Below are 12,214 nucleotides of genomic sequence, written 5' to 3' on the forward strand. Positions count from 1 at the left end.
TTTTAAGCAATTAGAAAAGTTGCCTTTCTCCAATCAAAGAGAGGTATTAGCGAAATGAATGGGAGTAATTAAATCTAATTTAGTCATGTAAATGAGTTTAATTAAAAGAAATCTACCCTTTAATAACTTCAGGGGGAAATACTGTTCCTTACGGAGTTTGAAATTTAGTTAGGCTAACAAGACACAATAGCTGAACTGATGAGACCATGATGTTGTAATCTGCTTATGTAAATAATGGCACATCCCGCGTTCAGTAGCTGCTTCTGGTTGTCATGCAGTAGGATGCTTGAGTGCCGAGAGGTTGGGTGCGTCTCCGGTGGAATTGCTGTGCAGCATGAGCTGGTGCCTTCACTTAGCTCTGAAGTCCTACCTACTTAAATTTGATGTAGTTAAGGCATTTTGGAAAAAACAAGCAATCCTTTTAGGTAAGATAAGCATTAGGTACCCAGTTATTGTCAATTCTTAACAGTAATAACCATAAATTTTGTAGATGTTAGTATAAACTGGATGCACAGGTTGGCAGGTGGTCAGGTAGATGTTAGAGAAGTGGACAGTGCTTTGGCCTTGTATCATTGCCTTATCCTTCGCACACCTACAAGACTTCCTTTTTTCTCATTTCCTTTTCCAAAACAACACCTTATATTATTCAGAAATCTCCATCTTTGTCAGGTCTTAATTCAGATATAATGTGATCTAGAACACGGTCATGATTTTTGCGTTTCCTTAAATTATGTGTATCCTTTAGACTTTAAGTAAATAATGCTTGGATGACTTATCATGTCATTTTTAGCCCTTTCCTCCAACCCAGATGGTGTTCTACTAGTTTTAAACTGATCCACAGATTTATTTTCATTTATTTATTTATTTATTACTTCAGGGAGCTTTTTAAATAAGCAAGTAGAAATTGTTCTGAAATTCTGCCACTTTTTAGCAGCTGACAAGCACCTAACTACCTCTTCCACTGTTACTTATCAACAAAAAACATTATAAAGCACAGTTTGAGAACTTAATTTTCTCTGTTTAGTATTTCAAATGCTTTCCTTTGGTCTGCTGTTCTGTTCAGTAAGCTTTCAACAGCTGTTTAAGATGATGTCTTTTGCTTACGTGTTTCTTTTGCATTTGGTAGTGTGAGGTGCCTTGTAGATTATCATATACTCAAACTTATGTCCAGTGAAATTAAACATATTTCAGGATATGAGGGCCTGCATAGGAATTCTTCAGATTTTCTAATGATCTTTCTTTGGAACACATGCTGTTTCATGTGCTTAGAAACAGCACATACTGTTTGATTCCTCAAATTTTATCAAAATCAATTTAGGCAGAAAAAAAGGGTATTTTGTGGGTTTTTTTTTCCTAGTGAAAATAATTTCAAAAATTGTTAAAGGAAGCCATTGAAGTCTGATGGAAAAGCTGAAACTTGCTGGACAACTGTGTGGAAAGAATGGCCAGATGCATGTCTTCTCATAGTGGGCCTCTTCTGGCACTTTGGTGGTCGTACAAACAAAATCACCCTTCAGTCTCACTGCAGGCTGTAGAATCATGTGTTTGGCTTTTCAGATGTGTATTGTGTTTTAGTATGACTTTGTATTCTTGACAGTGTTGGATCCTACAAAAGAACATATGAAGCTTTCTTAATTCCTAAAGAGGTACTCACTGGCCATCAGCTTTTACTACATTTTGATGAATCCTTAATAAATCCATGGAGGGGAACAGTGGAAGGAAGGACAGCAGAAGAGCTCTGTTCTGACTTCAAGTAGCTGGTTGCAAGCTGTGTGGCTCACCCTGCCATCTTCACCTGTGGGAGCTGAGCATGCAGCACTGAGGGCCTCAAGAAGGGATGGCCATGGGGAAAACATATCTGCTTCCAACAAGGTAGTACTTTCTTTCCTTCAGAGCAGAGGACAATTTGCCTAGACTAAAAGCATCTTCAGCATAAGCAGCCATTGGGCCCCAAGGTTCTATGTCCGCTGCTGGTGGTCCTGATTTCAGCTGATTGTTGCTGATGGTCAGCATTTCTGTAGCTGCTGGCAAAATCAGCGTGGCTTTGTGTGTCAGTGGCAGGAAAAGAATGAATGCTGAAGGCAGCAGGATAGAGCTGTGCTGGATTCATTGTCTAATAGCTCATTTTGATGTGGGATGTATATATTGGCTGCTTTCACAGATGACTTGAATGTTCCAGCTTGTTTCTGGCTGGGATGGCAATGTGGCAAAAGGAGAAGTGTACCCCTGCTGTACTCTGGTGAAACTACTGCATCATGTTTTCACAAGTCTTAAATAGCTGGAAAGTATTTGTGAACCATTGAATATCACAGCTGTGGGCTGGGAAGTTTATCTTAGCGGCTTCGGATTCTGGCACTGCAGGATGCATTTCAGGCAGGGTGTCATTTTGTGGCTGGTGGTCCAGAGGCAGAGCTTTTGGAGCTGTGCCTCTTCCTTGTCTGGCTGTGAGAAAGCAGGATGCCTTACACCTACACAGTAAACAAATAATTCTCAGTGAATCATTGCTTCAGACCCATAAACATTGTCTGTGTTGTGTTTGCAGTAATCGTAATTAAAAGCCCAGAGGCAAGTTAGAAAACAAATGAATTTAAACAACAGCAAATAGAGCTGAGCAAGCGTAGGGAGAGAGGAACAACGTCTGATAACAGAAAGCTCTCTGCCTACGGATTTTCCGTAGTCTCTGAAGGCATGGGTGTGTCTACAGTGCAATGGCACTTCTTGGAGACCCACCTGATAGAACTCTAAATAAGCTGTCAAAGGGGCGAGAGCAGGGACGTCTCAGCAGGTGATGAACTCTTCAGAGAAGCTAAGTAAATCTGCATGTGAGTCCCAAGCTCTTGTTTTTGGCAAGGTAGAAGTTGAGCTGGTTTCAAACTAGCTTATCCCTGCCTGAACTCACGCAGCCCAACGCACCTGCTGTCACTCAGCTAGTGAACCATAGCAAACTGATTTTTCTTGAGGGCTGGTTTCCAGCTGATGGCTAAAAAAGCCAGGAAGATCAGTCCAGTTACAAAACTTGCTTTTTTAGTATCTTTATCGTTTTTGTCAGAGTGATGACTTAAAAGAATGTTTAATGTTAATGTCTGTTTAACTGTAACAGTTCAGTAGCAAGTGCTCTATGATTATTTCTACACTTCATGTTTTTTCTGGATTAGGGGCTGTCTGTAACTTACTGCTGAAAAGGAAGATTTTTTCAAAATTAGCATTTCAAGAGTGTTCAAACCTTTCATTTGACAACACGTAGAAGAGCTAGAGGTCTTGCCTTTGGAAGGGTTTCAGATGGCTAAGATTGTTGAAATATCTGCTTTCATATTCCTTTAACATCAGAAGCACCATCTGCAATGAACAGAATCCTGTTTCTGCCAGAGAATGCCACTGCTCAGGTTTTGTGTCCTTTAAAGACGATGGCAGGTGTTCTGTAACGTCTTCAACAAATAAGCTTACAGTTTAATAAGATTATCAGGAAAATCATGTGCAGTGCTTCTCCGATTTGCATTCATGAAAACTTCTTGGATTCTATAGGCTTTTGGATTTGTACATTTATTTTTCTGACTTAATTTAAACCAACTGGGATATTATTGGGCCATTAGTTTCAGATACTATGCGGAATCCCAGATTAAATGATTCTGTTGTCAATTTATGCAAAAGAATACTTACTTTCTGCTCAGTGCTAGCAACTTAGTTTGATGGTATGCAGTACGCATAGAAATGTTTGTATATTATATTCAGGTTCCATAGTTGTAAATGGTTGATTCCTGCAAGCTGAAATGTATGGTTCAGCCCCACAAATAACCACTCCAGTATGTTTTTCTTTCATTTTGAATACTGCTCTTTTGAAACAGTTGCTAACTGGAAACTCATTTGCTTTCCCTTTCATGATCTTTTGATCATTTTTGAAAGCAATCTCATAAAACACTTCATTTCTTCTTCAGTAACGCTCAGCGTTCTTCATCTTGAATTTAAAGTGATGTTTTCAGATAAACATATATGTTTGTAATGGAATGAAGCAAGCTTCTGAAGACTTGGGATATTTGAATGTAATAACAGCTCTTTGTTCAACTCCACTTCCAAGGTTGTTGTTCTTCCCAATAAATCCTCTTTCAGTTGGATGCTTCCCCTCTTTTCCGCAGCTGTCATTGCCAGCTACGAGGCCTTGGTTTAAAGGATGGGAATTAACCACCTTCCATTCATGCTTATACCACAGAAGTTTTGGTTTTGCTGCTTCAGAACGTAGTCCTGTCTCACCTTTACTGCCTTGTGAAGCGTTTATTAACCTGTTCCTGGGCAGACTGGCCTGTTGCGCAAGATGCTCCATTTTGATCCCACGTAGAGCTGATGGATTGGTGTTTGCCTTGTAGAGCAGGGTACCTGTCTTGGTGGTGCTGGATGAAGAGATGGAAGCACTTGAGGGGAGTAGGAAATGGTAGATTTTAAGTGGCATTAAGGAAATGTAGAAAGGTACTCAGTGGCCTAGTTCTGCTGTAACTGAATGCTTTTCTTTGAGCTTCTTGTCCTGTGTTTAAATTAAGTTTTAAAAATTCAGTACATAAAGTTTAAAAGTACATCTTGAATGAGTAAGAGACTACAATTACAGATGGAGATGCTCACCAGAGAAGATTACCTATTTTGGATTCATCTCTTATCTGTACTTTGGTACAACATGCCTTTTTTTTTAGGAATTGCTATTTCTAGAGGAATAAATTCATTTCAGCCTGCATTGATAATGATGTCCCACATCGGTTATTGGCTCGTACAACTTTACTGAAATTAAAACAATGTATTTCCTCTGTAAATTATTTGTGTCTTTCAGGTTTTTTTCTAAAATGGTTCATCACCACAGTGAAAGCAGTTAAAGCTGTCAGTACTCCATTTGAATGTACTCTGTTATATCAACCTTAAAGAGAAATGCAGCCAGGACATAAAGTTTCTTGCTAATTGTCTTTATTGGCAGAAAGTCAAAAGGAAAATGTAGAAACTAAGTTACTTTAATTACTTGGTCGAAACTTTGATGCAGGTTGCTGGGCTTTGCAAAATTGTACTTTCTGTATATTGGTTTTGGTGTGATTCCTCTGTCTTTCTTTAACATGCTTCATAGAATCATAGAACTGCTCAGGTTGGAAAGGACCTTCAGGATCAAGTCCAACCACAACCTAACCATACTGCTCTAACAACCCACCACTAAATCGTGTCCCCGAGCACCACATCCAAACGGTTTTTAAACACATTCAGGGATGGTGATTCAACCACCTCCCTGGGGAGCCTGTTCCAGTGCTTAACAACCCTTTGTGTAAAGAAGTTTTTCCTGATATCCAACCTAAACCTCCCCTGGCTCAACTTGAGGCCATTTCCCCTTGTCCTGTCACCTGTCATCAGCGAGAAGAGACCAGCCCTGCTCTTACATATAGTTTTCTTTTATTCGGTATCTGGTAATTCATCTGCCAATAACACATTGATAACATGTTGAGGATAGCGTTGTCCTGAGGGCTGGCATCAGGTGCTGTGGTACAGGAGCACCTGTCCCAGCCCTACAGCAAGACCTGGATCAGCACAAATGGGGAAAAGTGGGAAAGAATGTATTCCAGGTGGGGGTCTCAAAAGAGTAGAGTAGAGGGACAGAATCACCTCCCTCGAGCTGCTGGTCACACTTCTCTTGGTGCAACCCAGGATATGGTTGGCTTTCTGGGCTGTGTGCACACATTGTCGGTTCATGTTGAATCTTTCATCAACCAACACTCCCAAATCCTTGTTCTCAGGGCTGCTCTCAAGCCATTTTCCACCCAACCTATATCTGTGCATGAGATTGCCCTGACCCAGGTGCAGGACCTTGCACTTGGCCTTGTTGAATTTCAAGAAGTTGGCATGGGCCCACCTCTCAAGCCTGTCCAGGTCTCTCTGGATGGCATCCCTTCCCTCCAGGATGTCAACCGCACCACTCAGCTTGGTGTTGTCTACAAACTTGCTGAGAGTGCACTCAATCCCACTGTCCGTATCACCTACAAAGATGTTAAATAACAATGGTCCCAGCACCAGCTGGGTTTAACAACTGCCCCAGTACTGGTCCCTGAGGAATACCACTTGCCAGCTGGATTTAACTCCATTAACCTCCGCTTTCTGGGCCCAGCCCTCCAGACAGTTTTGTATCCAGCAAAGAATGTACCTTATCTCTAGATTACTGTGGGAGACCGTGTCAAAGGCTTTGCTGAAGTCTAGGTAGACTACATCTACAGCCTTTCCCTCATCCGCCTGACGGGTAACCTGGTCATAGGAGGAGGTCAGGTTGGTTAAGCAGGACTTGCCCTTCGTGAACCCATGTTGTCTGGGCCTGATCGCCTGGTTGTCCTGCACATGCTGCATGGTCACACTCAAGATGATCTGCTCAGCAGGGGCTGAGCACCCAGATATATCTAGGGAACTAGACCTATGTGGTTGTCTGTGGTCATACATAATCTAGATTTTAAAAATATATATGTATTGTATTTGTGGCTACACATGCTTTATTAGAAAGGTCTTGGACTGCTGTGAGCTGTCTTTTTCCTCTTGTCACAGATATTCATGTGAACTTGTACAGTGACTTGCAAAGGGGTGTGGTGGTGAAGAGGAGTTAAGGCAGGAACTCTTTGGGCATAGCACAGAAGTCTTGCGCACTGACATACATTTTCAGCTTTTAAGTTCTTTGATGGTGGGCTGGATCTGTAGAGGTGTATCTCAAGGAACAGTGTGCATATGACATATCAACATGACTTTCTGCAGAAGAGCTGTCAGCATGATTGTGTTACCACTAATATTATTTTCCCCCAAATACTGTGCAGCATGGGCAATAGAATCTGCTGTGGGGGCATCAATGTCTGCCCTGGCCTTTGTGGACTGAGTTCAATCTTATGGATTTGGAAGCTGCCTGTGGATGCTGTTAAGAACAGCTACTACTGCAGGTCCAAAGCTACTAATGCAGCAATCTCATCTTGTGATTTTTAGAGATTCTTCCTTGGTTCTAAGTGGTGAGTTCTTGTCTTATGCCAGGCATACGTAGGGATAGAATCTGATAGTGACTGCAGGAAATGTAGTAGTCTATAAAGATAGACCAAACTATAAAAATACTATTCGTGTAGTTATTGGAAGAAAGCATGTCAAGTTTTACCCCTGAATATACCATTTTCAGTTGTGCTACTCTGGTTTCCTATCAGAAAGTAAAATCTAACCTAATAGCAGGGTGTTCCTCATGTTAGGATAGATTGTGCTGGATTGTTTAAATTATCTGAGGCTCTGGTCTTCTCTGTGGTTATTCAGACTGCTCATTATTTGCACAATATACTGAAACTCCCATAGGTGAGCTGTGCAGTGCTGCAGTTGGGCTCAGAGGAAGGTGGAATAGCACGCTGGTTTATGCATAAGTATGCTGGGGTGACAGCTGTCAAAGACAGCTGGGGGATGCTGTCCTGGATGCTTTCAGGACGTAAGGGCAAATGAACATCTATGGGGACTCTGAAGTTTGTAAGGCAGGCTCGCTGTCTCGTCTTCCCCCACCCCCAAAGGCATTCGATGTAGTTATGTACTAAAGTGAGCAATGCATAATTGAGCAGTGCTCTGTTTGAATGTTTGGCGTACAAAATATTCATCTGTATGAAAGGAGTGTTTATGTATTAATGTGCATTTCTTTCATGCATTCCTGATTCCATTAGTAATGGAGGCATTGTGTAATATAATAGAAATGATTAACTTTAATTACACTTCTTTGTTGGGGAAATAGACATGCAATTAAAAATCTGACATGCATTGTACTTTTTTCTTCAACAATTTACTTGTTGGCATCTCTTCAAGAGGATATTCCACAAGGCCATTACCATGTCCTCCTTCAAATATCTCACTGTGTCTGACTTCTGTCATTCAGAAATCAACTTGTTTCTGGTGCCTAGACTGAGGGGGCCAGGAGCAAGCCCTGACAGTCGACCTGTTTCCCAGAACAATTACTGACATGTGAAATATGGTGAAGGAACCATGCCTCAAATAGGTGAATTTCCCAAGATTAGAGAGAATGTAGACCCTGTCTGCAAAGAGCAGATATTCATCTCAGCTGGATGTTAGCAGAATTAGATGACTGCTTTTTCGAAACTGCTTCACTGAGATACCAAGTCAGGAGTGTCAGCTGAAACACTCAAAATAGATAAAGCAGGCCTGCAAAGCAAGAGTGAAAACATGTCCTTATGTTTGTTTTTCATAGCCATGAAATGACTTTGTAATGGAGATAAGATCTCAAAACAGATCCCAGAGTGCGAGCTCTTCTCTTTCACTTTCTCAATAGATGTTTGTGGTCCCCAAATGCTGTTTTTATTGCTTAGTTGTCTGTTTTGCTTTAAGTGCATGTAGTCAGGCTCTACAGAGTCCCAGCACAAGGGGAAGTGGCCTCAAGTTGCGCCAGGGGAGGTTTATGTTGGATATCAGGAAAAACTTCTTTACACAAAGGGTTGTTAAGCACTGGAACAGGCTCCCCAGGGAGGTGGTTGAGTCACCATCCCTGAATGTGTTTAAAAACCGTTTGGATGTGGTGCTCGGGGACATGATTTAGTGGTGGGTTGTTAGAGCAGTATGGTTAGGTTGTGGTTGGACTTGATGTTGAAGGTCCTTTCCAACCTGAGCAATTCTGTGATTCTACATGCTGATGTAAGGCTTGTTGTTGTTGTTGTTAGGTATTTTCAAGGCTTTTTTAGTGATTGTTGCCTTCTAGAATGTATTGAGCTTACTGCATGTAGGATTGTGTCCTGCAGTGTGTCGATAATCCACGCTGCTGTGAGTCAGGAATGCTGCTGACATACAGGAAAGAAAGTCAAGGGTTTGGTATCACTCTGTTACCTTTTCTCTTTGTTTCTGTAGCAGCTTCTACATGTCAGATATGAACAGAAGGTTCGAGTACACCTGTAAGCAGAGTAAGATATTCATCCCTATAAATAACTGGAAGAACCTGCAAATAAGAGTGGATTTCTTCATAGGAAAGATTGTTGTCTAAAGGGGTGGTTTCCTTCCATAGGTGTCTGATGGATAAAGGGGAGACAAAGTGTGTCAGATTGGAATCTGAAGTGCATTTCATAATGCTATGCCTGTAGCAGAGACCAGCTCTTGGGAGATGGGAAGGGATTTATGCCTAAGACGTGAGCATAAGCTTCTTGATGGCGTGTGTCTGGTGGGGTTTTATTTGTTTGTTTTCAAACTTTCTTGCAGTTAAGGGACATGTCAAGTTTTTGCTCGGTATCTCCCATCTCCAGAAAGTGGGTCACGTCTCAGGTCAACCTTCAGGCATACTCATGTCATCAGAATTGCTTGTTTGGGTGGCGTCCAAAAAACTCTGCTTAAGAGTTGACTCTGTATGTACTGAGAAAATCCTCCAGGATTTATCAGTAACTTCCTCTTCCAAGGAAAATATGGAATGTAGATACTAACAAGCATCTAGAATTACACATTACTTCTATTTGTCCTCTGGCAGAGGCTTTTGTGGATTTAGCTTAATCCAGTGAGCAAACCCCTTTGGATGTCAGTGAGATTCAGTATGTGTGCAATCTCAACTGCTTTGCTTAATACATAAAAACTGCCTCTTCTATTTGTTTTGTTCCCCACCTCCCCCCAGGCTCATGTTTTCCATTGGTCTTTCTACTTTGTGTAGTGCATTTTGATGTTTTCATTCTTCTTAATTTCCTCTTGTCTTTCCTGTCCTTGTTCTTGGAAATTCCTGCCCTTTTTCCTTCTTTCAGGCCTATAGGATAGTGTTAGGTTCCTGAATGGAAGTATTACCCTGGCTTCGTGCTGCGCGTGAAATTGAATAAGTAAGTCTGCAGGATCTGAATTGATTTCCTTCGCAGCAGGCCAGGCAAGTACTACATTCTAGTGCAGGATCAGGGCATTGCCCTTCCTCTCTAGCTGCCAGTGCCAGGCCAGCTGATGGAGAAGAAGGGGGAGTGTGTGAGCTGTGGGTTGTCAAGGTGTATCCTGCCTGGGTGAGTACATTTTTAGCATGTTCCAGCAAAAGCTTACAACATTTGATGACCCACTTAGACCAGCTGGGTTTAAGAAAAGCAGGGCACTGCACTACCTTGCTGTGCTACCTGCCCTTCAGGTTGCATAAATGAGAGAGGAAGAAGCTCGCAGTAGCTGGGAATGTACCAGGGTTATGAGCTATTCTCTGCAGTTTAGAGCTGGTGGTAGAGCACCATGCTTGCTTGACTTTGCTAATTCTGGCTCCAGGGAGGGTTTTCTGATTTCACATAGGTGTGCATAGAACTTAATGGCTTATGATCTCTCTTAGTTCTCATTTTTGTAGCTCTGGTGCAAGTTCCTAACTTCTCACAAATGGTGTTGAAAATCTCTTGCTTTACTAGGCATCAAATTTATATTGGGCATAAGCACACTTCAGACCGAGAAATACTTTCTTATTGAGACATTAAAAAATAAAGTGAAATTTAATGATCTTATATAAATTTTCACTTTTAAGATGAATGAGGAGATTTTTATTTTTTTCCTCTAAAAGGCAACTCTACAGGTTACGTCAAATAGGCTCCATGATATCATGGGTATTAACCTGAAAAAAAGCACATGGGATGTTGTCATGGTTTTATGATTTTTGGTTATTGGTATTCCACATCATAATATCATGTAGTGTACTGGGAGTTAAAGAGTTAATGCTCCAGCTCCGTGAATCGTGGATAGTTCCAGGTACCTGGTCCTAAGAAGAACTACACTTCCCAGAGGACTTTGCTGCTCTGTTACCGTTTTCCATTCAGAGGGAAAGATAAAACTGTTCACATATCACAAGACGTGCCCTCTTCTTGTCCCATCTCTCGTCCCAGCAGCATCTCACTCCCCAGCCATCTCACACATCGGTGTTAGAGTAAGGCCTACCTTAATTTTGGACACTCTCTCTCATTGTATTGGATTTATTAGCTTAAATTGTAATTATATTGTATTATAGTGTGTTATTTTGCATTCCGATATCTTATTTAATAAATTAATTTGTTTCTCCTCAGATCGTTGCCGCTGTTTTGTTCTTAGGCCCATCTCCCTACCCTTTTTCCCTTTTCTCTTTCTCAGGGTGAACCAGTAGTTCACCCGCCCCAATAGTCACGGAACCGGGCCGAACGCCCGTAAACTGTTGACAGATGTTTGTACCAGAACAAATGTTTAAGCAAAACACCTCATAGGTGAAAGGACATACCTGCAAAACCTGGATCAAATCTCATCTACCCAGTGCTTTTTCTAGGAAATAAATAGCAATTCTTTCAACACTGGACAAGGTTCTTGTTAAGTGAGTGCCATTTCCAGTTAGCCAAATGTAGATGCTGAATTGCCTCCTCTAATGACAAAATCTTGCTTGCTGAAAAAGCTATTAGGACAGGACACTTTTGTCCCGAAAACTCTGGAACATGTGAAGCCTGGCTAAGGGGACACATTAACAGCATTCTTAGAAGATATAGGACAGAACTGTGATGAGAGCTCTGTGAAAACAAAGCTGTTTGTTATCACAATTTGAATCAGGTTGGCCATCCCTTTACACCAAGATGCTGTACATTTAAATCTTTCAATCTTTTTTTTTTTTTATTTGAACCATTGCTTTTATTGGCTAAGTAAGGAAAAAATGTATTAGGGTAACATATCATATATGGAAGAAAATGGAGTTATAAATATTCTTGGGATTTTTTTGTGGGAGGGAAACTTGCAAACCAGATGACACAAAAAGTAGTGAAGACCACAGCCATTTCTTTGGTCATGTTCCCAAAGAAGAAACATTGGGAGTATGTGCCAGAACATAGAAAGTGTAAATTCTCATTTTTTTGAATGTAATAGGTGTATTCAAGTCCATAGATGCATTCCCAGATATTCAGCTGAATTAATCTGTGAAACATGATCTTATGTCTCAGATAATTCAAACTGAAGAGAGTCTTATAACAGGCCTAGAAAATACATTGGTGAGGTCAACTTGTAAACTTGTAGTCCCTTAGTACTCCTTCACTACCTAATTAATAGCCATCTTCAGTGGGATCTGAAAGGGATCTCTAATGAGTCCAGGTCTATTTTCTGGTTTCGTTCTGTAGCCTTCATGTGATCAGATGAAGATTCAGGGGAAAAGTAGAAAAACAGTTTGTAACTGTAAAGATGGATAAGCATCTTTACTTGGGAGCTTCTAAGTGGTCATTAGAGGGGTTTTCAGAAAATGTAAATGCCATAGTATTGGGGC

The 12,214-nt window shown here is 41.1% G+C and overlaps 2 long non-coding RNA genes across 26 annotated transcripts in view; one reads left to right on the top strand and one right to left on the bottom strand.

Annotated features, from left to right (window-relative positions):
- Window positions 1–12,214, top strand: part of LOC110397876 — a 295,332-nt gene that overhangs the window by 148,633 nt on the left and 134,485 nt on the right. The window lies entirely within an intron of this gene.
- The window catches only part of LOC110397877, a 38,614-nt gene continuing 36,864 nt past the window's right edge, over window positions 10,465–12,214 (bottom strand). The window contains exon 3 of the long non-coding RNA XR_002438057.1: window positions 10,465–10,561. This is a non-coding gene — a long non-coding RNA (uncharacterized LOC110397877). The remainder of the gene's footprint in view (window positions 10,562–12,214) is intronic.

This window comes from Numida meleagris, chromosome 4 (assembly GCF_002078875.1).
Source record: "Numida meleagris isolate 19003 breed g44 Domestic line chromosome 4, NumMel1.0, whole genome shotgun sequence".
In the NCBI taxonomy this organism is placed as follows: Eukaryota; Metazoa; Chordata; class Aves; order Galliformes; family Numididae; genus Numida; species Numida meleagris.